General features: G+C 40.4%; 1 protein-coding gene across 1 annotated transcript in view; it reads left to right on the top strand.

The window, feature by feature from the left end:
- Positions 1 to 22,311, top strand: part of C1QTNF1 (C1q and TNF related 1) — a 72,871-nt gene that overhangs the window by 1,051 nt on the left and 49,509 nt on the right. The window lies entirely within an intron of this gene.

Here is a 22,311-nt window from a genome sequence, read left to right as displayed (position 1 = left end):
TGAAATGTGCTGAAGACTTGCTGGTGAGTGACCAGGAAGAGCAGGGCGAAACTTTCTGGAGAAAGGAATGGACTCTGAAGTTCCTGAAGTGTGAGTTGCTTTGGCCACATGTGTTTCTTATGTGAGCCTCTCTACTATGCCTGTGCCTGTTCTTCAAATAGACACTACTAAGCAGCTCAGTAGATAGAGCACTGGGCTTGGAATCAAGAAGACCCATCTTCCTGAGTTTAAATCTGTCCTGAGACACTTACTTACTAGCTGTATGACCCTGGCTAAGTCACTTAATCTTGTTTGCCTCTATTTCCTCATCTGTAAAATGAGCTGGAGAAGGAAATGGCAAACCACTCCAACAAATTTGCCAAGAAAACCCCAAATGGGGTCAGAAAGAGTTGGGCGGGACTCAACAACAACAACAACAACATTATTATGGAAGGGCACACACTGGGTTTATGGAAAATATTTGATTACTTTTGTTCTCATTGGTGCTGTCTCAGTAAATGCTTGTTACTTAAGCCGATTGTATTTACTAATCTGACTATTAAAGGTGAGCTCATAGGTAGGAGCTTGAAATCTATAATTTTAGAAGGCTACCTTGAACCCGGAGGTGGTCACCCTTCCCTAGAGAATCAGTCTTCAAGTCCAAACTGGGGGATGGCCCAGAATGGGTGCAACATACAAATGAGGAAAATGACTCCAGGAGTGACTAATCAAAGTCCATACACTAGGCTTCCTACTTTACATGAAAAACTGTTACCATGCTGGAATGATTATAGTAGTTCTCTTCTGCTCTCATCCTACCCTTCCACCATGTTGTTTCACTACACATCAATGAACTTTGATTCCTTTCGAAGGAGATCACAACCTATCTATAACTTCTTGTTTTAAAGAGTTTCCTGAACCTCAAGAAAGGTGAAGTCACTTAACTATGGTTACACATGTCGGTAAGACTTGAACATACATCTTCTTGATTCCCAGGGCCTGCCCTTTATCAACTACCCCATGCTTCTCCATAAAGTGGTCTAAGACACTTGGCTCCACAAAAGATCACAGGATTAGGAACCTGTGGACCTAGGATGAAATCCCAATATGTTACCAGAATCAGATCACTCTCAATTTCTTTGTTTTCAGTGGCCCCATAGAAATTGTGTTTTTCCACTCCATCTTCAATTTTTCACAACTCAGTCTTCAACTCCACAACTTTTTTTTTTGAGGGACCATGAGGGTTAAGTGACTTGCCCAGGGTCACACAGCTAGTAAGTGTCAAGTGTCTGAGGCTGGATTTGAACTCAGGTCCTCCTGAATCCAGGGCTGGTGCTTTATCCACTGTACCACCTAGCTTCCTCCAACTCCACAACTTTTAAAATTGTACCCTGTGGGATGGGGGAGCTTCCTGTTGGCTGGGTAACTTTTTTCCCCCCCAGGGCAGTGATCATTAAGTGACTTGCCCAGGGTCACACAGCTAGTAAGTGTCTAGTGTCTGAGGCTTGGACCTGAACTCAGGTCCTTCTGAATCCAGGGCCAGTGCTTTATCCACTGTGCCACCTAGCTGCCCCAATAGAGTACCATGGCCAGAGAGAAGACATAGGAGAGAAATTCCCTCTTCCTCACCAAGCAGTAAAGAACAATTCACAATTAAGAGAAGGATCCTTCCTTAACTGCTTGCTCCTTCCTGGAATAATTACAGATTTAGCTTTTTAAGGAGGACAAGGGGCATGGTCATTACACTTCATTAGGGATTTAGGGTCTTCATACTTTTACACCTAGTTTAAACATCTCCTTATCCACCTTTTACTTTCTGTGATTAGTACTGGGCTGGTCCCTGACCAATTCCCCTCTCCCCCCAGCACATAATTGAGTTCATGGGAGCAGATGTTATAAAAAAGAGGAAGAGGGAAGAAGAGGAGGGAGGGAAAAGAGAGAGAGACACACACAGACAGAGACAGGGAGGGAGGGAGGGAGAAAGAGAGAGAGACGGACAGAGAGACAGAGAGAGACCAGACCCAGAATAGAGTTTTGGAGGACACTTACCCTTAGAAAGCAGGAGATGCATGATGATCCAGCAAAGGAATCTAAGACAGGTAAGAGAAGAATCAGGAAAGACACATTCCACAGAAGTCAAGGGAGGAAAAAGTATATGGAAAGAAATGGGGATAATGGTGATGGTAAATAGTGTTAAAGGTCAAGGTGGATGGATTGAAAAAAGGCCATTGGGGCAGCTAATGTATAGATCATAGGCCCTGGAGTCAGGAGGATCTGAGTTCAAATCTGGCCTCAGATAACTTACTAGCTGTGTGACCTTGGGCAAGTCACTTAACCCTGTTTGCCTCCAAAAAAGAAAAGAAAAAAGGAAATCAAGGGAATGCCCATCAATTGGGGACTGGCTAAACAAGTTGTGGCATATGAATGTAATGGAATACTATTGTGCTGTAAGAAACAATGAGCAGGAGGAGTTCAGAGAAACCTGGAAGGACTTACATGAACTGATGCTGACTGAGAGGAGCAGAACCAGGAGAACATTGTACACAGTAAAAGCAACATTGTGTGATGAACAATGGTGATAGACTTGGCTCTTTTCAGCAGTGCAATGATCTAAAACAGTTTCAAAGAACTCATGATAGAAAATGTTCTCAACATCCAGAAGAAAGAACTGTGGATTATGAATACAGATTTAACCATACTGTTTCTACTTTTGGGCTGTTTTTTTTTTTTCCTTTTTGACGTTTTTCCCTTGTGCTCTGATTCTTCTTTCACAAAATAACAAATACAGAAATATGTTTAATGTGATTATACATAGATCAGACTGCTTTCCATCTTGGGGAGGAGGGAGGGAAGGGAGGGTGGGAGAAAAATTTGGAACTAAAAATCCTATGAGGGGCAGCTAGGTGGCACAGTAGATAGAGCACTGGCCCTGGATTCAGGAGGACCTGAGTTCAAATTTGACCTCAAACACTTGACACTAGCTGTGTGACCCTGGGCAAGTCACTTAACCCCAATTGCCTCAAAAAAAAAAATCCTATGAAAACAAATGTTGAAAAGTATCCTTATATGTAACTGGAAAATAATAAAATACTTTTATTTATTAAATTTTTTTTTAAAAAGAAAAAAGGCCTTAGGACTTAGCAGTTAATAGATGGCAGAATCATAGATCTAAAGCTGAAAGAGACCTCCAAGATTATCTTGGCTAACCCCCGATTTTACTGATGAGAAAACAGACCCAAAGAGGTTGTATGGTTTGACCAACATCAAATGCCTGGAATACAGGGATTATGTAGATAATCTTCTTTTCCAAAAGAAATGATTTCTCCAGCATCAGAAAATCCTAGGTCTTATCCCAGAGCTCTTGAACTAGGGAACTCCTGAAGGTGAGCCTTAGCTGGGATTTGAACTTAGGCCTCATGATTTGGTGCTCTTTACCATGCTGCCTCTAAATCACTGATAACATTTGAGAACTGTTTGAGTAAACTGTCTATCAGGATCAGAAGCCAGATTATAAGGGAGTGAGTGGGTGGTTGGTGAGGCAGAGGAAGGAGAGAACGCATGCCATATTTTAGAGGCATTGGGACCAACATCATTAAATCCCTTCCTGGGGATTTTAGGACCAACCCCAGCCCCACAAATATATTCTTTATTTTCTCCATGGTAAAGTGAGTTCTGTCTTCTGTGAAATTATCCCTGGATAGGATCTCAGAGAAGAGCAGTAGTACATTTTTTTTAAATCCTAAAAAAGTTGTTTGTAAATATAAGAGGATGTTCACTTTCAGGTTAGTCTGGTTAATTTGAGCAAAATTATAGGACATGGAGCTTTGACGACAACTAAAGACCCCTCTGAAGATGGGGATATGCAATGGTGCCTTAATAATAGGACACAGGAAATTCAAGATGTTTGTCTAACAGCCTCAGGGGACACACTCTCAACTGAAGTGCCAACCTGACCCTGTGGGATAAAAAACCAAGCTTTTAGACCCCATGACTCTTCTTCCTTGGACATCCAGACCAGTACACAGCGGTCAAACTTGCATTTGAACATTTGGCAGGGAAGATGGAGGGAATCCATGTTCTATCAGTTTTCTCTCACAAGGAATATGTGATTGTGACTTGTGGCAGAGGCAGATGTACTTATGTGTATGTGGTCTGAGAAGATATTTCATGGATGGTGTCCCTGAACCCCAGCCTTCTGTACAGGAGTTGTCCCTTGCAGTTTGCTCCCAGAATCCAGCCTTCTAGCTAGAAAAGACAAATTTCCTGAGAAGTGCCTGTTTCATAGATGAAAGGAGTCAAGGCACTGAGAGATTTCCTACAGAAGCACATGGCTAAATTAGACATGTACCTGCCTATTTGGCCCACCTAAGAGAAATGATTATTAATAACCAATGATTTGGGGAGATCTAGAATTCTCCCCCTTTTTCTAAAGTCCTCATTTTAAGGTTCAGCCTCAGATAAGATTAACATTCTCCTTAATTTAGATATTGGTATCCCACCCAGCCTTACAAGGAATTTAATCTAAGATGAAACTCTCAGCCTATTGTTCAGAGGTGGATGGGCAATCTCGACCCTTTGTCTAGATTTCCCAAGGTTGGGGTGATTTAGAAGTAAATAACACAATCACAATTACATTCCCCAGCCCTTCATTAGAATATTATTGTAATATTAATTCTCTTATTAATTGTTAATCAATCAGAGTTGATTGCCACCCTCAGGAATACCCACTCTTCCAAGGGCATATAAACTGTGAACCCAACACCATGATTTGCATTTGGCATTTGGGGGTATCACTGACCCATTTTGTTGGTAATATGCTAGCATTATTGATAAAATTATTAATTACCCAGAAATTATGTCTCATGAACTTTTAAATGTCAGGTACCTTCAAAAGTTCCCTACTTCAAGAGTTCTGGGATCAGACCTTCTAGGGAGAGAGGCATTTCCTGATGCTTTTTTTTTTTTTTAGAAAGAAGAGGATTATCTACATAATTCCTATACTCCAGGCATTTTTACTGGTTGTTCCCATGTATGAAATACTCTCCCTCTTCATCTCCACTTCCTGGCTTCCCTGGCTTTTTTCAAGTCCCAGCTAAAATTCTACTTCTAGAAAATTCCACTTTCTAAAGAAAAACTTCTTAAATTGTGGGTTGAGAGCCCGTATGGGGCTGTGTAACTGAATGTATGGATCACAAAAAAATTTGGTGGCAGTAAGAGGTATATTTTATATATCTATATATCTGGGGTCACATAAAAATTCCTCTGGCATAGACAGTTTTCAGATGATGAAATTAAAGCTATCTACAGCCATATGAAAAAATGTTCTCAGTCACTACTGATTAGAGAAATGCAAATTAAAACTACTATGAAGTACTGCCTCACATCTATTCAATTGGCTAATATGACAAAAAAAAGAAAATTATAAGTGTTGGAGAAGATGTGGGAAAATTGGAACATTAATGCATTGTTGGTGGAGTTGTGAACTGACCTAACCATTCCGGAGAGCAATTTGGAACCATGCCCAAAAGGCTATAAAACTGTATATACCCTTTGACACCGCACTACCACTACTAGGTCTATATCCCAAAGAGATCATAAAAAAGGGAAAAGGACCCACATGGACAAAAAAATGTATAACTGCTCTTTTTGTGGTGGCAAAGAATTGGAAATGGAGGGGATGCCCATCAATTGGGGAATGGCTAAACAAGTCATGGTATATTAATGTAATGGGATACTATCGTGCTGTAAGAAATGATAAGAAGATAGATTTCAGAAAAAAACCTGGAAAGACTTACATGAATTGATGCTGAGTGAAATGAGCAGAACTAAGAGAACATTGTACACAGTATCAACAACATTGTGTGATGATTGACTGTGATAGACTTGACTCTTCTCAGCAATATAATGATTCAAGACAATATCAAAAGACTTATGATGGAAAATACTCTCCACATTCAGAAAAAGAACTATGGGGTTTGAATTGTGAAAATTTCTAAGTCTGATGAAGGAAAAGAAACAGCAAAGTCATCAAGCCATAGAAAATTGGTTTATTGAGAGAGGGTACCTGTAAAGTATTTATACCATACTATTTTTAGGCAGACCCCTCCCAGAAACACCATTTACACTACACAATTCAAGTGATATATGTACAACCAATCCTCATTGAATATTGGAAACCTCAGTCTTATGCAAAATTATATAATCCAACTAGTGGATCCACCATAGTAGATCTTACATGCAGTGCTGGAAACCAGTTGAAAGAATGTGATGGTGAAATCCATCCTTCTTTTTTTTTTTTTTAAAGTGAGGCAATTGGGGTTAAGTGACTTGCCCAGGGTCACACAGCTAGTCAGTGTTAAGTGTCTGAGGCCGGATTTGAACTCAGGTACTCCCGACTCCAGGGCCGGTGCTCTATCCACTGCGCCACCTAGCTGCCCCCTGATGAAATCCATCAACGACATCCACCTCCAAAGGTAACTTTTCTCAAGTTCTGATTGGTTCAGAGTAACTATTTTTAGTATTTGACCTTTAAGCTGATCGGTGGATACCTAACCACAGTAGATTAAACTAATGGTTTTAATTTATGTGGTTTCTGCATCAATCTAACATATAGCATATACATAAACTCTACAAATATCTATCTTACTTATTCTATTGTTATCTGCATAAGCTACTAAAGAATACCTAAACATGTTGAATCACAATGTGTAGTCTAAATACTGATTATTACCATAGTTAAATCACTTATATCTAAGGGGTGGGGAAAATCTCACTCACAGAATGAAGACTGAAGCATTCTATTTTCACTTTTGTTGTTGCTTTTTTGTTCTTGTTTGTTCTTCCTTGTGGTTTTTCCCTTTTGTTCTGATTAATGTGGAAATATGTTTAACACAATAGTGATGTATAACCTATATAAAATTGCTTGGTGGCCTCAGGAGGCAGGAAGGGAATGGAAGTGGGGAGAAAACTTTGGAACTCAAAAATATCTTTACATATCATTTAGAAAAAATTTTAAAAATAGCAGTGGATAAAGCACAGTCCCTGGATTCAGGGGGACCTGAGTTCAAATCTGACCTCAGACACTTGATACTAGCAGTGTGACCATGGGCAACTCACTTAACCCTCATTGCCCCACCAAAAACAAACAAACAAACAAACAAACAAACAAACAAATAAATAAATAAATTTCCAAAAAATATAAATAATTAAATAAATAAACTTAATGGCTTCCTGAAAAAAAATTTCTCTAATGAAAAAGGGTTGTGAGTGGAAAAAATTTAAGAAGCCCTGTTCTAGAGGAAGCTATTTCTGAACCTCTTGATTCTAGTGCCTTTCCTCTGTTTATTATTTCCAATTTATCCTGTATGGGACTTTTTTCCCATCATTTTTCTCATCATTTCCTTTATTTTTACAAAATAGTGAATTGTCATACTCTGAGAAAAAAAGAAAAAGCAATGGTTTAGGATCTAACCAAGTCCTTCTGTCTTGAAACATCTATTTTGAACATTTGGGACTAGTAGCCTTAGGCCTAGAATCCTTGGGTTTGGCAGCCTTAGGGTTGGTGGACTCCCCAACCTCAGCCAGCTTAATATCCTTGGAATCACTGGACTTGTGAGCCTTGGAATCCCTGGGCTTCATGATCTTAGAATCAAACTTGGTGGCTTTGGGATAAGACTTGGCAACTTTGGCTTCAGACCTGAAAGCCTTGGCTCAAGACTTGGCAGCATGTGGCCTTGGGGGGTTAGACTTCATGATGTTGGGGTCAGTGGTTCTGGCAACCTTAGAGTTGGGCTTTGTAATCTTGGAGCCTGTGTTTTTGGTGCTGACTCTAGGGCCTGGACACTTGGTGGCCATCTTGGGGACAGTGCCTTGGAGGCCTTGATGCTCAGGACGTTGATGGTCTCTCTACTTGGTCCTTGATGGCATTGGCATCATTGGCCTGCATCTTCTTCAGTCATTTCTTATTGTATTTCTTGGCAAAATGCATATTTCTCAGAAAATTGGGGTCAACTCCTTTCAGAGACTCATCTCTGTGACCTAGGTTTCTTGATGCCATTTCTGTGTCATTTCCAGAATTGGTTGTGGATTCTGTGGTTTTCAGACCACCATCTTTACACCACGACCTGCACTAATAGGCAGTCTTTGGACCAGAAGAAGCTGAGAGTGAGGGAGAGAAAAGCTATATGACTTATTTGTACATGTTGTCTCCCCCATTAGATTGTGAGCTCCTTGAGAACAAGGACTGTCTTTTACCTTTTCTCGTATCCCCAGTGCTTAGCACGATGCTTGGTCCGTAGTAGTTAATTAACAAATATTTACTGACTATTGACTTTGGTGTCCTACTTGGAAACCAAAGTCAGTGAGTGTTTGGATCAAAGGGTCCAATGGGGAGGGGATTTACATGTTCAGCTGTGTGCATGGGGATAAACTACAGGGTGATACCCCAAAGTCTTATAGGGTTTGTGAGAAAGATTTCACAGAATTCATCAGGGCTAATAGGATGCTTCTTCTTCTTCCTTTTTTTTTTTGGGGGGGGCAATGAGGGTCAAGTGACTTGTCCAGGTTCATACAGCCAGTAAGTGTCAAGTGTTTGAGGCTGGATTTGCGCTCAGGTCTTCCTAAATCCAGGGCCAGTGGTTTATCCACTGTGCCACCTAGCTGCCCAGAATTCTTCTTGATATGGGAGAAGTATACAATTGAGGAAAACTTTTTCTGGGGAGCTGTTTAACTCTGGAACTCAGAAGCCCTCAAACTCAGAAATACTTGTCAAGAAAGCCCAAGACTAGGAACATCTATTTTTTGGGGAGGGGGGTGCGGCAATGAGGGTTAAGTGACTTTCCCAGGGTCACACAGCTAGTGTCAGGTGTCTGAGACTGGATTTGAACTCAGGTCCTCCTGAATCCAGGGCCAGCACTTTATCCACTGCGCCACCTAGCTGCCCCAGAAACATCCATTTCTAAGGATCATTTTCCACTGATTCCTGTTCAGGGAAAGAAGCAGAAAGTCAGAAGAATGTGCCAGCAGATGAATTCTAGGAACTACCAGTAAGACTTCAGGTCAAGGGCGGCTAGGTGGCACAGTGGATAAAGCACCGGCCCTGGATTCAGGAGTTCCTGAGTTCAAATCCGGCCTCAGACACTTCACATTTACTGGCTGTGTGACCCTGGGCAAGTCACTTAACCCCCATTGCCCCGCAAAAAAAAAAAATTAAATAAAAAAATAAAAAATTAAAAAAAAAAAGAAAAAAGATTGCAGGTCAGCACATATCTCCCATACACACATACACATATACATATATGTATCACTATATACACTGCCCCCTACAATACAGTCATATACATGTATGTATATATGTGTGTAGATATGTATAGATATATACATACAAACACATATGTATGTGCATACACACACATATATGATGTTTTTGGGGGGCAGGGCAATGCGGGTTAAGTGACTTGTCCAGGGCCACATAGCTAGTAAGTGTCAAGTGTCTGAGGCCGGATTTGAACTCAGGTCTTCCTGAATCCAGGGCTGGTGCTTTATCCCCTGTGCCACTTAGCTGCCCCCACATATATACTTTTGCCACACATCACCATTTGTTGTTGGAGGTGAGAGAAGATTCGCAACCACCTATCCCCACTCCCTTGGTATACTCCATCTGGGAGAAAAATGTCTGAGAAGTGTCCAGAAGAGATTGATGAAGACTCCTCCTGAGATCTTATAAGCCACAGAGGAGAAGGTCCCTTTGACAAGAATCTATCTTCCTGAGCTTCAGGAAACAGTTTCAGTTACTAGGACTAATCAGAGGAGCTTGTCATATCATCCTGTTGAGTGAATGGCCCTTAACAACAACCACTACTCTTTTTTTAAAAAAATTTTTGTTTGTTTTTTACTGAGGCAATTGGGGTTAAGTGACTTGCCCAGGGTCACACAGCTAGTAAGTGTTAAGTGTCTGAGGCTGGATTTGAACTCAGGTCCTCCTAAATTCAAGGCTGGTGTTCTATCCACTGCGCCACCTAGCTGCCCCTAAGGCTCAAAGTCTTTAGCTTCTGAGAACAATACCTTTTTTTTTTTTTTTTTTTTTTTTTTTGCGGGGCAATGGGGGTTAAGTGACTTGCCCAGGGTCACACAGCTAGTAAGTGTCAAGTGTCTGAGGCCAGATTTGAACTCAAGAACTCCTGAATTCAGGGCCGGTGCTTTATCCACTGTGCCACCTAGCTGCCCCAACAACCACTACTCTTGCCAAGCTCCATGGGAGGTACTTCAGTCTAACAAAAGTCCACACCCTATAATTTCAGGTGGATCCAGGGACTGACACAATTAGTCGGAGGTTCCTTTGATCATCCTCACTAAAGTATATATATGGGAGCTGGGGGCACTATTACTGACTTCTGGAGATACCTAGATGCAAGCTAGGTCATGAATGTACTAGGCAAGAGCAATGAGCAAGAGAAAACAAGGTCATCCTGTCCAGTTAGTGTCCAAGATTAAATATATTCCCATATTAGTTTAGAGTCCTTAGAGGGGTCCTCAGTCATGAGTTTACATAACTATATTTGTGAAATAAGGGAAAACCACAGAGCCTTTATGACAGGGAAACATCTAAAGAAGTATTTTATGTATACGGGGAAATCAGATAATGGACCCTGTGAACTCTTTCTTTATTGTATTTGTTGTTGTTGAGGCATTTCAGTCATATCTGACTCTTTGGGGCCACATTTAGGGTTTTCTTAGCAAAGGTATTGGAATGACTTGTCATTTTCTTCTCCAGTTCACTTTAATTTTTTTTTTTTTTTTAGTGAGGCAATTGGGGTTAAGTGACTTGCCCAGGGTCACACAGCTAGTAAGTATCAAGTGTCTGAGGCCAGATTTGAACTCAGGTACTCCTGACTCCAGGGCCAGTGCTCTATCCACTGCGCCATCTAGCTGCCCTCCAGTTCACTTTAGATGAGGAAACTGAGGGAAACAGGGTTAAATGACTTGTCCAGGGTCACACAACTATTAAGTGTATAAGGCAGGACTTGAACTCAGATCCCCCTGACTGTAGGCCCAGTGCTCTATCCACTGCACCAACTAGCTTCCTGAACTCCCTTTCCTTACCATATACTTATCTACTAAAGGAAAAGAATAGGGTGGTATTGCAAACTGTGGGTAAGAATTGTACTATTTAGCATTTTTTATTCCATGGAGTTCCAAGTGGGTCTTAAGTGTACATAACAAAGAAATGAAACCAACCTATGAACAGACTATCAGGTTAGGGTTGATGGTAAAGCAGCATTTTTTTCAGCCATACCTTCAGTGACATTTTATTTTTATGTAAAACAATAATATAAACTTAGAATAAAACAATAGTTATTGCTTCAGAATACCTTACTTATGGCTTTGAAGGATGGAACCTGCTACTGTCTACTTTCATTGTATTCATTGAATAAAATAAATATATAATTAATATGTTAAGACACCGTCTTTTAACATTTCCATGTTTTTTATCCTTTGTTCTCAAAGAGCACTACTGACTTCATGGGGGAGATTTCTTGACTTGTGAGTGAATTGGGTTTAAGTGAAGCAGAGCTACCCAAAGTCCATTAGTCTCACTCTCCCCCAGAGTCATCAGAGTTCTGTGGCAAAACAAGAGTAAAGATGACTGGCAATGTCTCAGCTAACATATCTAAGTGGCCAAACTGTGAGAGTAAAATTGGATATTAGATCATAAATCTACCCTACTTAACCTTTCCCTTAATTTATCTCCCAGACTAGTAAATGGAAGAAGCTTCTGGTTTTCTAGATAGACCTTTTATTGTTATGGTAGTCACAAGGTGATGTTGATTAGAAGGATAGGAAAGTAGAAATACAATACAAATCATCTTAAGTCTAGGCTTAGTCTATATTCTGTATAAAACTCACCAAAACCCCACGCCACCTTTGGGGAGAGAGACCGAGGTTAAACTTGACATTAAGAAGATTTGAATTCAAATCCTGCCTCAGATACTTATTTGCTATGTGATCATGGGTAAGTCACTTAACCATTCTCTGCCTCAATTTCCTTAGCTATAAAATAGGGATAATAATATCAGCTGACCCTCAGGGTTGTTGTGAGGATCATATGAAGTCAGATATATAAAGCATATTTAAATGATAGCTATTATTATTTCTTAGAGTTGTTTTACTGATATAAAACAGTCACCCCAACAAAAAGGCTGGAAAAGGCCAGAAACTGATTCAACCACCATGTTTTAATCTCTTTGCCAAACAGAGAACCATGGGCAAAGGAAAAGTTTCTTAAATTGTGAGTCATGACCCCTTATGGGGGTCTTGTAACTGAATGGGGGGGTGTCACAAAAATTTTGCAGTAAATGTTTGATTTGTATACCTATTTTATATACCCCAAAACTGGGGTTACATAACAATTTCTTGGGCAAAAAGGGGTCTGGAGTGGAAAAAAGTTTAAGAAGCTCTGGTTTAAAGTACAACTTCATTTTCAAAACATTACAGGGAAAGATATCAGGAAGTACATGTAAGCAGTATTATCTTAAAGAGTAGTGAAAAGCAGCTGAGGAAAAATATGCATGAGGGTCAGCTAAGCCGTATGATCTTGAGAACATCATTCGATAAAACCAGGACAACAAACAGATACAAGACAATATAAAACACCTTAGAATTTTTATAGACATCTATTTTAATTGGCAGCAGCAATGGAACTATTCTGCATTGGATTATGTGAGTATAGTACATGCAGAGCTTGAGTTTGAATTGTAGGAGCATCAAGACAATGAGAACCACTATGCAGTATCAAAAAAGAACTTTTATTAAAGGTGGTAAAAAAAAAAAATTTTCTTTTTTGAATGGGGAAGTTCATGTCTCCAGCAGTAGAGGAAAAACCCTGCAGAATCCCTTCAAACAGCAGCCTCTACAGGACTATTCTGGCATTGCAGGCTCCAAATCGCTTAATTCAAAAAGCCTAATTAGAGAAATCCAGAAACCTATAGGTCTTCAGGCAATTATCATAGATAAGGGGATTCCATTGACCAGTTGGATTCAAACTGTAGCCACTAGCTGGCTTGAACTGGGTGATGCAATTCTAAAGGGTCCCATATCCCAGGGAAGCACCTCTTGTCTGAGTAATTAGATGCCTCATGGTTTGGGGTATTTTGGAGGGACTTTGGCACAGTAATCACCCTGTGGGAGGTACAGGCTCTCAGGGGACTCGGGATGTCATCTTCGGGAACATTGCTCCCAAGAGAGGTACTTTGTGGAGGGAAATATGTAGTATCCCCAATGTTTGCCTTGGCCACAGACCTATTATAGAGCTGATAAGCACAAAATGCAAGAAGGAATAAACAACAACAACAACAACAAAAATGAAAATAGTATGCTTCAATCTGCATTCAGACTCCATGGTTCTTTTTCTGAATGTGGAGAGCATTTTCTGCCATAAGTCTTTCAGCATTGTCTTAGATCATTGTATTGCTAAGAAGAGTTAAATCTATCACAGTTGATCACACAATGTTGTTGATACTGTGTACAGTGTTCTCTTGATTCTGTTCAGTGGTTACCACTGTAAATTGAAATTAAGAGTACCTTTGTTCATCCTGTGTTTCTGTATAGTCTTCTGGGAATTTCTTGTCTCTAGAATCCAACTCTCAAACAATAGGGTCTAATAGGTTTTTAGTTTCCTGGCATGAGGGTATGGGTAGACATTTACATCTGCAGAAACTTTTTGACAAATTGAAGAGTTTTCCATCCATTCTTCAGATGTTATAAATCCAATTGAGCTCATACTCTTTGTATTGATGCAAATGGGTTTCAGGTCAACCAGCCATAACATGTTTTGTGCCAACAGATAGGACAGAGAAGTTAGTGCACTAGAATCAAGTCTCACTGAGCTATAAGGTTGATGATGTATTGTTCCTCCCAATAGAAGATTAATTCTGATGTGATCTAAGGGGTAGGATGTAGTCATCATTCATAGGAAAAGATACACACCATGTTGTGGAAAGTTGGGGAAAGGTATACCCATGTTGTGTTTTTTTGCATTTTATTAACCCCACCTCTCTGTTGGCCACTGCTACCTACAACAGTGTTCCTTGAGGATGACACAGCAAACGGAGTGTGCTCACTGGCAAATTGTTTTGCCCATATTTACAATACTGCAATTTGTATGCCTTTGCCATCCAGGTACCTTTTCCTTCTTAAGGTATGGTCATCATCTGTCTACTCTTGCAGAAGCATCCTAAGATATAGTGTGTAAGTATCACTAGGATAACTGTGAGTGAGATTTTCCCCATGCCTTAAATATAAGAGATTTAATTGTGATAGCAATCAGTATAATAGACTACAAATGGTGATTTACTCTAAATTAAGTATTTTTGATTACTTAAGTTAATAATACTATAGCATAGAGCATAAATATTATATAAAGTGGTTTCATGTATTAATGAATTGTGAACTTGCTCTTGTTCTGAATAACTAAATCTCTTTTACTGTATTCATGGTGGTACCTTGTGGTTAACTACAACTTCTAAAGATGGTAATTCCTCAAGCTGAAGAGGACCAATCAGCACATTTGAGATCATGACTGACCAGGACACATTGTCATATATGAACATTCATTCCTTAAGCTGAAGTCCTAGATGTTCAATCAATCAGCTGAAAGGATATGACCTTTGTGTCCAGAATCGAGGATCTCCCTGTCCATTAATAGTTAAAGGAAAACAAACAAACAACAACAACAACAAAACCAGTTAAAGGAATATCTGCAAGAATTTCAGAATCTCAATTGAATGTATGAACTTGTGATGTAGATAAAATGGGAGGTGTTACTGTTTTGTTTGGGGTTTTTTTTGGTGTTAATGTCTTAAAATAGTAAGGTATATAAGCATTTAAGCCACCTAGGGGTATAAAAGTCAGAGACCTGAAAGACCGGTTTTATCGTGAGACTGGTACCCTCTCTCAACAAATAAATAAAAATATAGAAATAAATATATAGAAAATAATTCTATGGTTTGGAGACTTTGCTGTTTCTTTCCTTGGTTAGACTTAGAAATTTTTGCAACATAACCCAGTAAGAGGGAAGTCTTTTTTCCCAGATAAATAATGCAGAAGTTATCTCCTCTCCCTGTTCCATCAAGTCTTCTGTCTGTGGGAGTGTCTTAAGCATGTGTGTGCAAACCTAATGTGCTGGGTCTCTGGGAGCACACCACTACTTTTAGGGAGAATTAATTGTGTAGGACCAATTGGTATCCCTTACCTCTCCCAAGAAGGAGAAATATTGGAATGGAAATAGAGGGTATCAATCTATTCTCCTATGGTCCTCACTTACCATCACCATAACTTTCCAAAGTGCCTCTTTCTTTCTTCCTTCCCTCCTTTCCTCCCTCCCTCCCTCCCTCCCTCCCTCCTCCCTTCTTCCCTCCCTCCCTTTCTTCTTTCCTTCCTTCCTTTTTTCCCCTTTTCCTTAAATTGTTGGTTGATTGATCAGGTAGATGAGATTAGCTGGTTTTCATTCAGGGCTTTTATGTTTGCAAAGCATTTTGCATACATTGTCTAATTTTATTCTCACAACAGCCCCATGAAGTAGGTGCTACAGATGTTATTATCACCATAAAACATATGAGGAAATAGGTTCAGAGAGAGTAAAATACTTACCTATTTCCACACATCCAGTAAGTGTCCACTGCTCTTTCCATTATACCATTGTCTCTCCACCAATAATTGGTAAAAATAATGAATACCTGTGAGAAGGTAAAATCTTTCAACTCATTTTGTTTCAGTTTTTTAATCTTTCAAGCATCATGATCTTTGGACCATGTAGAATAGGACACCCCCCCCCCCCCCAATTAGTTGTAAGTAAAAACCAATAATAAGTAAGGATAAAGAAGATATCAAAAAAGTGCCATAGAGAAAAAAATAAATTAAAAATAAATTAATTAAGAAGATATCTATGAGGTGAAACCCCCAGGCCTGGGTAAACTGTGTCCCAGGGTCCTGAAAAGCCCTGATTCTTGTGATTGTTCAACCTCTGGCAGTAACTGCTAAAAGATCGTGGAGACTTTTAGAAGTGCTGGGTTTTCATGCTGCCACTGCTCTCTCCCACTTCTCCTCCTACTTGTGTGACTACTACTTAGTCTTTGCTGTGTCATCATTGGTCTCATGCCTGCTATGCTGTGGCCTCTGTTATACCATCGCATCTGTGGGGTGAGGGAGTGGGAAAAGGAAGAGAGTTGAGGTAGATGGTGCTTGATAGCTTTTCTCCGGCTCCAGTGTTGCCATATAAATGCCTTTCTGTTGTGGGTTTCTTTAGTCAAGTGCTTAAGGCCACTGAAAAATGGACTGCTGAAGAGTGGTGAGCTTCCTACTACTGAGAGACCTCAAGGGAGGCTGGATGACCCTTTTAAGGGCTATTAGACAGGGGATTAATTATTTAGGTATCAGCTGGACTAGATGACTTTTGAGATCCTTTTCTAGCTTTTAGCTCCTTTCATTCTCATGGGGCTTTACTAGGTATGACTAAAGCAATACAACAAAATAGCCTATTCAGTTAGCACAGCTGCCAGTTGTGAGATTCACCTGCCCTGAGTCTCCCAGAACTCTGGCTTTACCATCCCAGGATCAGTGAGCATGGGCAGGCATCCAGGGTGGCTGGAACGCAACTGCCAAGTTTCCACTTTTCCATCTTAGCTCTTGAAATTCAAAGTAAGAATCTCCCCACCCCCAGCCCCTTGGCAGAGGGACAGTACAGTTTCAGTCTGATGGTTGCTACCCTTCAGACTGGAATTCAAAATTTTGCAATACAGCCCTCTGCCCTCACAAGGATGATTGGACAGTCTAGCCTAGCCCAGCCCAGAATAGCTGGGAAAGACAAACTGTTGGAGTCACAATGGAAAATATCGCACTGCAGATAATAGTATGTTGCCCTTATCAAGAACCAGATTACAAAGCATTTTAAGGAATTTAACTGTGCCAACTATTTTTTCTCCACTCATCAGTGGGAAGCAGACATATTGACTGGCAGTGATGTGTCTGGAGTTATAAAGAAAAATAGAGTTCAAAATACAAAGGGAACTACTGTCTTCTGAGCCCAGGGGTGGTTCCTTTTTACCCCTGCAATTCTAAAGGGTCTCATATCCCAGGAAATCACCTCTTGTTTGAGCATTTAGATGCCTCATGGTTTGGGGGATTTTGGAGGGACTTTGGCACAGTAATCATTGTGTGGGAGGTACAGGCTCTCAGGGGACACTAGGGATGTTATCTTCAGGAACATTGCTCCCAAGAGAGGTACTTTGTGGAGGGAAATATGTAGCATCTCCAATGTTTGCCTTGGCCACAGTGCCATCATATTGCTGATGAACACAATTTGAGCAAGAGGGCACTGCTGCCACTATTTCTGCAGTCGCATTAACAGAGATAAGTAGGATATGATGTAGCAGGGGAAAAAAATTTTCCCAACAGAGAATAGCATTCATGTCTTCAGTTGTTTAGAGTAGTCTGCAAGTAATGATTAAAATAAGCTTTGTCTGCAAATATTTCCCCTTCCATATTTATCACTGTGAAAAAAAAATACCACATTGTACAATAGCTCTAAGATAAAATAAAAATTCATATTGGCATTTAAAGCCTTTTACACAGGATGGATCTCATTTACCTTGGTGGCATGGTGGCTAGAGAGCTAGGCTTAAAAGTGAAAAAGACCGGGAGCAGCTAGGTGGCACAGTGGATAAAGTACCAGCTCTGGATTCAGAAGGACTTGAGTTCAAATCCAGCCTCAGACACTTGACACTTACTAGCTGTTTGACCCTGGGCAAGTCACTTAATGATCATTGCCCCACCCAAAAAACAAACAAAAAACTCAGAAAACAAAAGTGAAAAAGACCCAAGTCCAGATCCTGCCTCAGACACTTAATGGCTATGTGATTCTGAGAGAAGTCACTTAACCTTTCTCAGCTTCAGTTTCATCATTTGTAAATGAAGGTAATAATAATACTTATGGGATTGTCGTGAGGAGTAAATCAAATAATATCTGCAAAGTGCCATGTAGATGTTAGCTAACATTATTATTAACTTTTTGATTCATTTCACATTCAGGACCTTCATGCACTCAACATTCCAGTCAAACTGGCCAGCTTGTTGTTCCCTAAAATAGGTATTTATTTCTTACTTTTTTGCATTTTTGTAGACTGTCCCAAATGCCTGGAATTCATTCCCCGTTGATCTCCTCTTAGAAACTTTAGCTTCTTTCCAGGTTCAACTCAGGTGACTCCTTTTAAGCAAAACCTTTTCTGAGTCCCTTAATTATTTTGTTTTTGGTTTTAGGTTGTACATTACAATCATGTTAAACACATTTCCACATTAGTCATGTTGTAAGAGAAGAATCAGAACAAAAGGAAAAAATGCAACAAAGAATAAACAGCAATAACAACTACAAAAGCAACAACAAAAGTGAAAATAGTGTGCTTCAATCTGCATTCAGACTCCAGAGTTCTTTTTCTGAATGTGGAGAGCATTTTCCACATAAGTCTTTTGGCATTGTCTTGGATCATTGTATTCCTGAGAAGAGCTTATTCTATCACAGTTGATTATCATACAATGCTGTTGATACTGTGTACAATGTTCTCTTAGTTTTGCTCATTTCACTCAGCATCAATTCATGTAAGTCTTTCCAGGTTTTTCTGAAATCCATCTGTTTATCATTTCTTACAGCACGATAGTATCCCATTACATTCATATACCATGACTTGTTTAGCCATTCCCCAATTGATGGGCATCCCCTCCATTTCCAATTCTTTGCCACCACAAAAAGAGCAGCTATACATTTTTTTGTCCATGTGGGTCCTTTTCCCTTTTTTATGATCTCTTTGGGATATAGACCTAGTAGTGGTAGTGCTGTGTCAAAGGATATATACAGTTTTATAGCCTTTTGGGCATGGTTCCAAATTGCTCTCCAGAATGGTTAGGTCAGTTCACAGCTCCACTAACAGTGCATTAGTGTTCCAATTTTCCCACATCTTCTCCAACATTCATTATTTTCCTTTTGGATGAGTCCCTTAATTGTTAATATATCCTCCCACCTCAAATTATCATGTACTTATTTGTGTGCATGTTATATAGAGTATATAAAAACCTGGGAGGCTTGTTGCTGATCACACATCCATATAAAGAAAGGCAGAAAAATGATATGGACACAGGATGTGAAATGTCATACGTAAGAAACAGCAAGAAGACCATTTTGATTGGACTGCAGACTGTGTGAAGTCATAATAATAATAAACCTTGAAAGGTAGGTTGGAGGCAGATTAGCAAGAACTTGGTACAGTGGACCATTGGATTTAGAATAAGAGGACCTAGGTTCAAATCCCAATTCAGCTCTCTACTGTTTGTATGACCTGTCTGACTTAACTTTCGGTTCATTTATTTGATAAATGAAATAATTGAATTAGGTCATCTCTGAGGTCCTTTCCAGCTCTGAATCTATGATCCTATGATGTTAAATCTGGCCTCAGATACTTAGTAGCTGGTGACTTTGGGCATGATAGTTAAGCTTTGTTTGCCTCAGGTCTCTCAAATATAAAATGGGGATAATAATAGTACTTGCTTCCCAGGATCACTGAGAGAATCAAATGACATATTTGCAAATTGCTTAGTGTGGTGCCTGGTGCATAATAGGCACTCTTTATAAATGCTAGCTATTATTATTATGTTGGGATCAAGTGTCAAACAAAATAGTTTGTTCTCATCCTAAAGGTTTTGATCCAGAGGCTTCAGGAGGAGCCACCAGAGTTTATTGAATAGAGAAATGGCATGAAACCTGTGCTTTAGAAATATCAGTTTGACACCTGTGTGGAGGGTGGACTTGATGCCTTGAGGCAAGGAAAATGATTAAGAGACCACAGTAGCAGTCAAGGTGAAGAGGGTCTAAATTAGAATGGTAACCATGAAAGCAGAGATAAAGGGGATGAATTTGAAAGATGCTGTGGGGGTAGCTAGGTGGCTCAGTGGATAAAGTACCGGACCTGGAGTCAGAAGGACCTGATTTCAAATCCACCCTCAGACACTTGACACTTAACTACCTGTGCGACCCTGGGCAAGTCACTTAACCCCAATTGCCTCACAAAAAAAAAAAAAAAGCTGCTGTGAAAGAAGAATGGACAAAATTTGGCAACTGATTAAATATGGAGGAGGAGGCAGAGCGAACAATTGAAGTTGGCTCCAAGATGGTTAACCTAAGTTTACTGCTGCCCTTAACAGGAACAGGAAAGTTTAGAAGAGGAATGAGTTTGGGGGAAAAGAGAATGAATGACTTCTGTTTTGGACATGCTTGGTTGAATCTGCCTATAGGATATCTACTACAAAATGTCTAGTACGTGGTTGGTGATGCAGAATTGGATACTAGGATTCCAAGTGGTTGAAGTAGTTTGACTGGCACTGTGATGGGGGCTGTGGGATGAGATTAGGATGGAACACTATTGTGCTGTAAGAAATGATGAGCAGGGGGCAGCTAGGTGGCACAGTGGATAGAGCAGCAGCCCTAGAATCAGGAGTACCTGAGTTCAAATCCGGTCTCAGGCACTTAACACTTACTAGCTGTATGATGCTGGGCAAGTCACTTAACCCCCAGTTGCCTCACAAAAGAAAAAAAAAAAAGAAAACCATAGGTTTGGTGAGAAGAGATATAGAGGAATAGAAACATCCAGAAACAACAGCAGAACTGAATTGATCAGTGTTTATAGTTCTAGAACTTGGGGGTGGGTAGCTAGGTGGCACAGTGCATAGAACACTGGCCCTGAAGTTTAGAGGACCTGAGTTCAAATCTCACCTCAGACATATACTAGTCACATGACCCTGGCCAAGTAACTTAACCCCAGTTGCCTTAAACATCTGGGGCCATCTCCAATTGTCCTGATAATATATCTTGCCACTGGACCCAGATGGCTCTAGAGGAGAGATGCTTCACTTAAATCCAATTCACTGCAAGTCATGACATCACCTTCCCATGTCATGGTCCTCTTTGAGAATGAAGGACAGGACCTGAGTTCAAATCCAGCTTGAGACACCTGACACTAGCTGTGTGACCCTGGGCAAGTCATGTAACCCTCATTGCCCTGCAAAAAGAGAGAGAGAGAGAAAGAGAGAGAGAGAGAGAGAGAGAGAGAGAGAGAGAGAGAGAGAGAGAGAGAGAGAGAGAGAATGAAGGACAAGGGGGCAGCTAGGTGGTGCAGTGGATAAAGCACCAGCCCTCCTTGATTCAGGAAGACCTGAATTTAAATCCAGCCTCAGACACTTGACACTTACTATCTGTGTGACCCTGGGCAAGTCACTTAACCCTCATTACCTCACAAAAAACAAACAAGAATGCAGGACAAGCAACACTAACAATTTTGGGGTAGAGAGAGTGGAAAGGTGCTTGTTTGGTGAGGTTGTGGAAAAGACAACTAGAGAACTGGGAGTTAAGTCAAACATGACTAGGGCTTTTTTATAAAGTAATGGTCTCAGAGAGGCAGTAACCAATTAGAGGAGCAGGTACCAGGGCAGAGGTTTCCCCAGAGCAAGAAGATAGCTAACAATAATATGGAAGAGATGGCTATAGAGTCTAGCATGCTGGGGCATTTTCTGAAGTAGTGCAGAGAAGCCCATCTGTCTCACCATTACTTCAGCAAGGATAAAAAAAAAAGTGAGCGCCATATTGGGTAATGATCAAGAAATCCAAGAAGAAACTATACTAAGTACATTTTCCCAGAACAAATCCACATAAAGAGATAACCAGAAGTCTGTGGGAATTTAGTAAGAGGTTCAGCTAGAAAATCTTGGCCTGGGAGTATCACACATGGACGCCATCCAGCATGCAGACCGGGACAAGGGAGGGAAATTTGGAGCCTAAAGCTGTGTTGCTCTGACTCTAGATTGAGGGTCAAGAGCCTGAGGGGCCCACACCAGGAGGAGAATGATTAGTCTCTACCCTGAATCAGACCCTGCTGGTACAATCTACTGAACAGGGGAAGAAGTGGCAGAAGCCCAGATCAAGTGATCAAGACAAGGCCTTATCATTCCTTCCAGAATGACCCAGTCTGAACTTGATGCAAAGGCCCAATTTAGTAAGTAAGCCTGGAAAAATGAGTAAAATAAATGAAACATAGATATTATCATTTTTTTGAGGCTTGGTCTCTCTCTCTCATCCAGATTAGAAATACAGTGTCTACTTGTGGGCCTGATCCCAATACTGATCAGGATAGAAGCTTTATAACTTCCTTCGTTTTACAACTTTGGCCCTTCTTAGTTAGCCTGGTATTCCTTAACTCCTAGGAACTCGCTATATTTGTCCTGGACTTAATAGGGACACTA

The sequence above is a fragment of the Dromiciops gliroides genome, chromosome 4 (assembly GCF_019393635.1).
Source record: "Dromiciops gliroides isolate mDroGli1 chromosome 4, mDroGli1.pri, whole genome shotgun sequence".
NCBI lineage: Eukaryota > Metazoa > Chordata > Mammalia > Microbiotheria > Microbiotheriidae > Dromiciops > Dromiciops gliroides.
The sequence above is the reverse complement of the archived record's forward strand: the minus strand, read 5'-3'. Positions and strand labels throughout refer to the sequence as shown.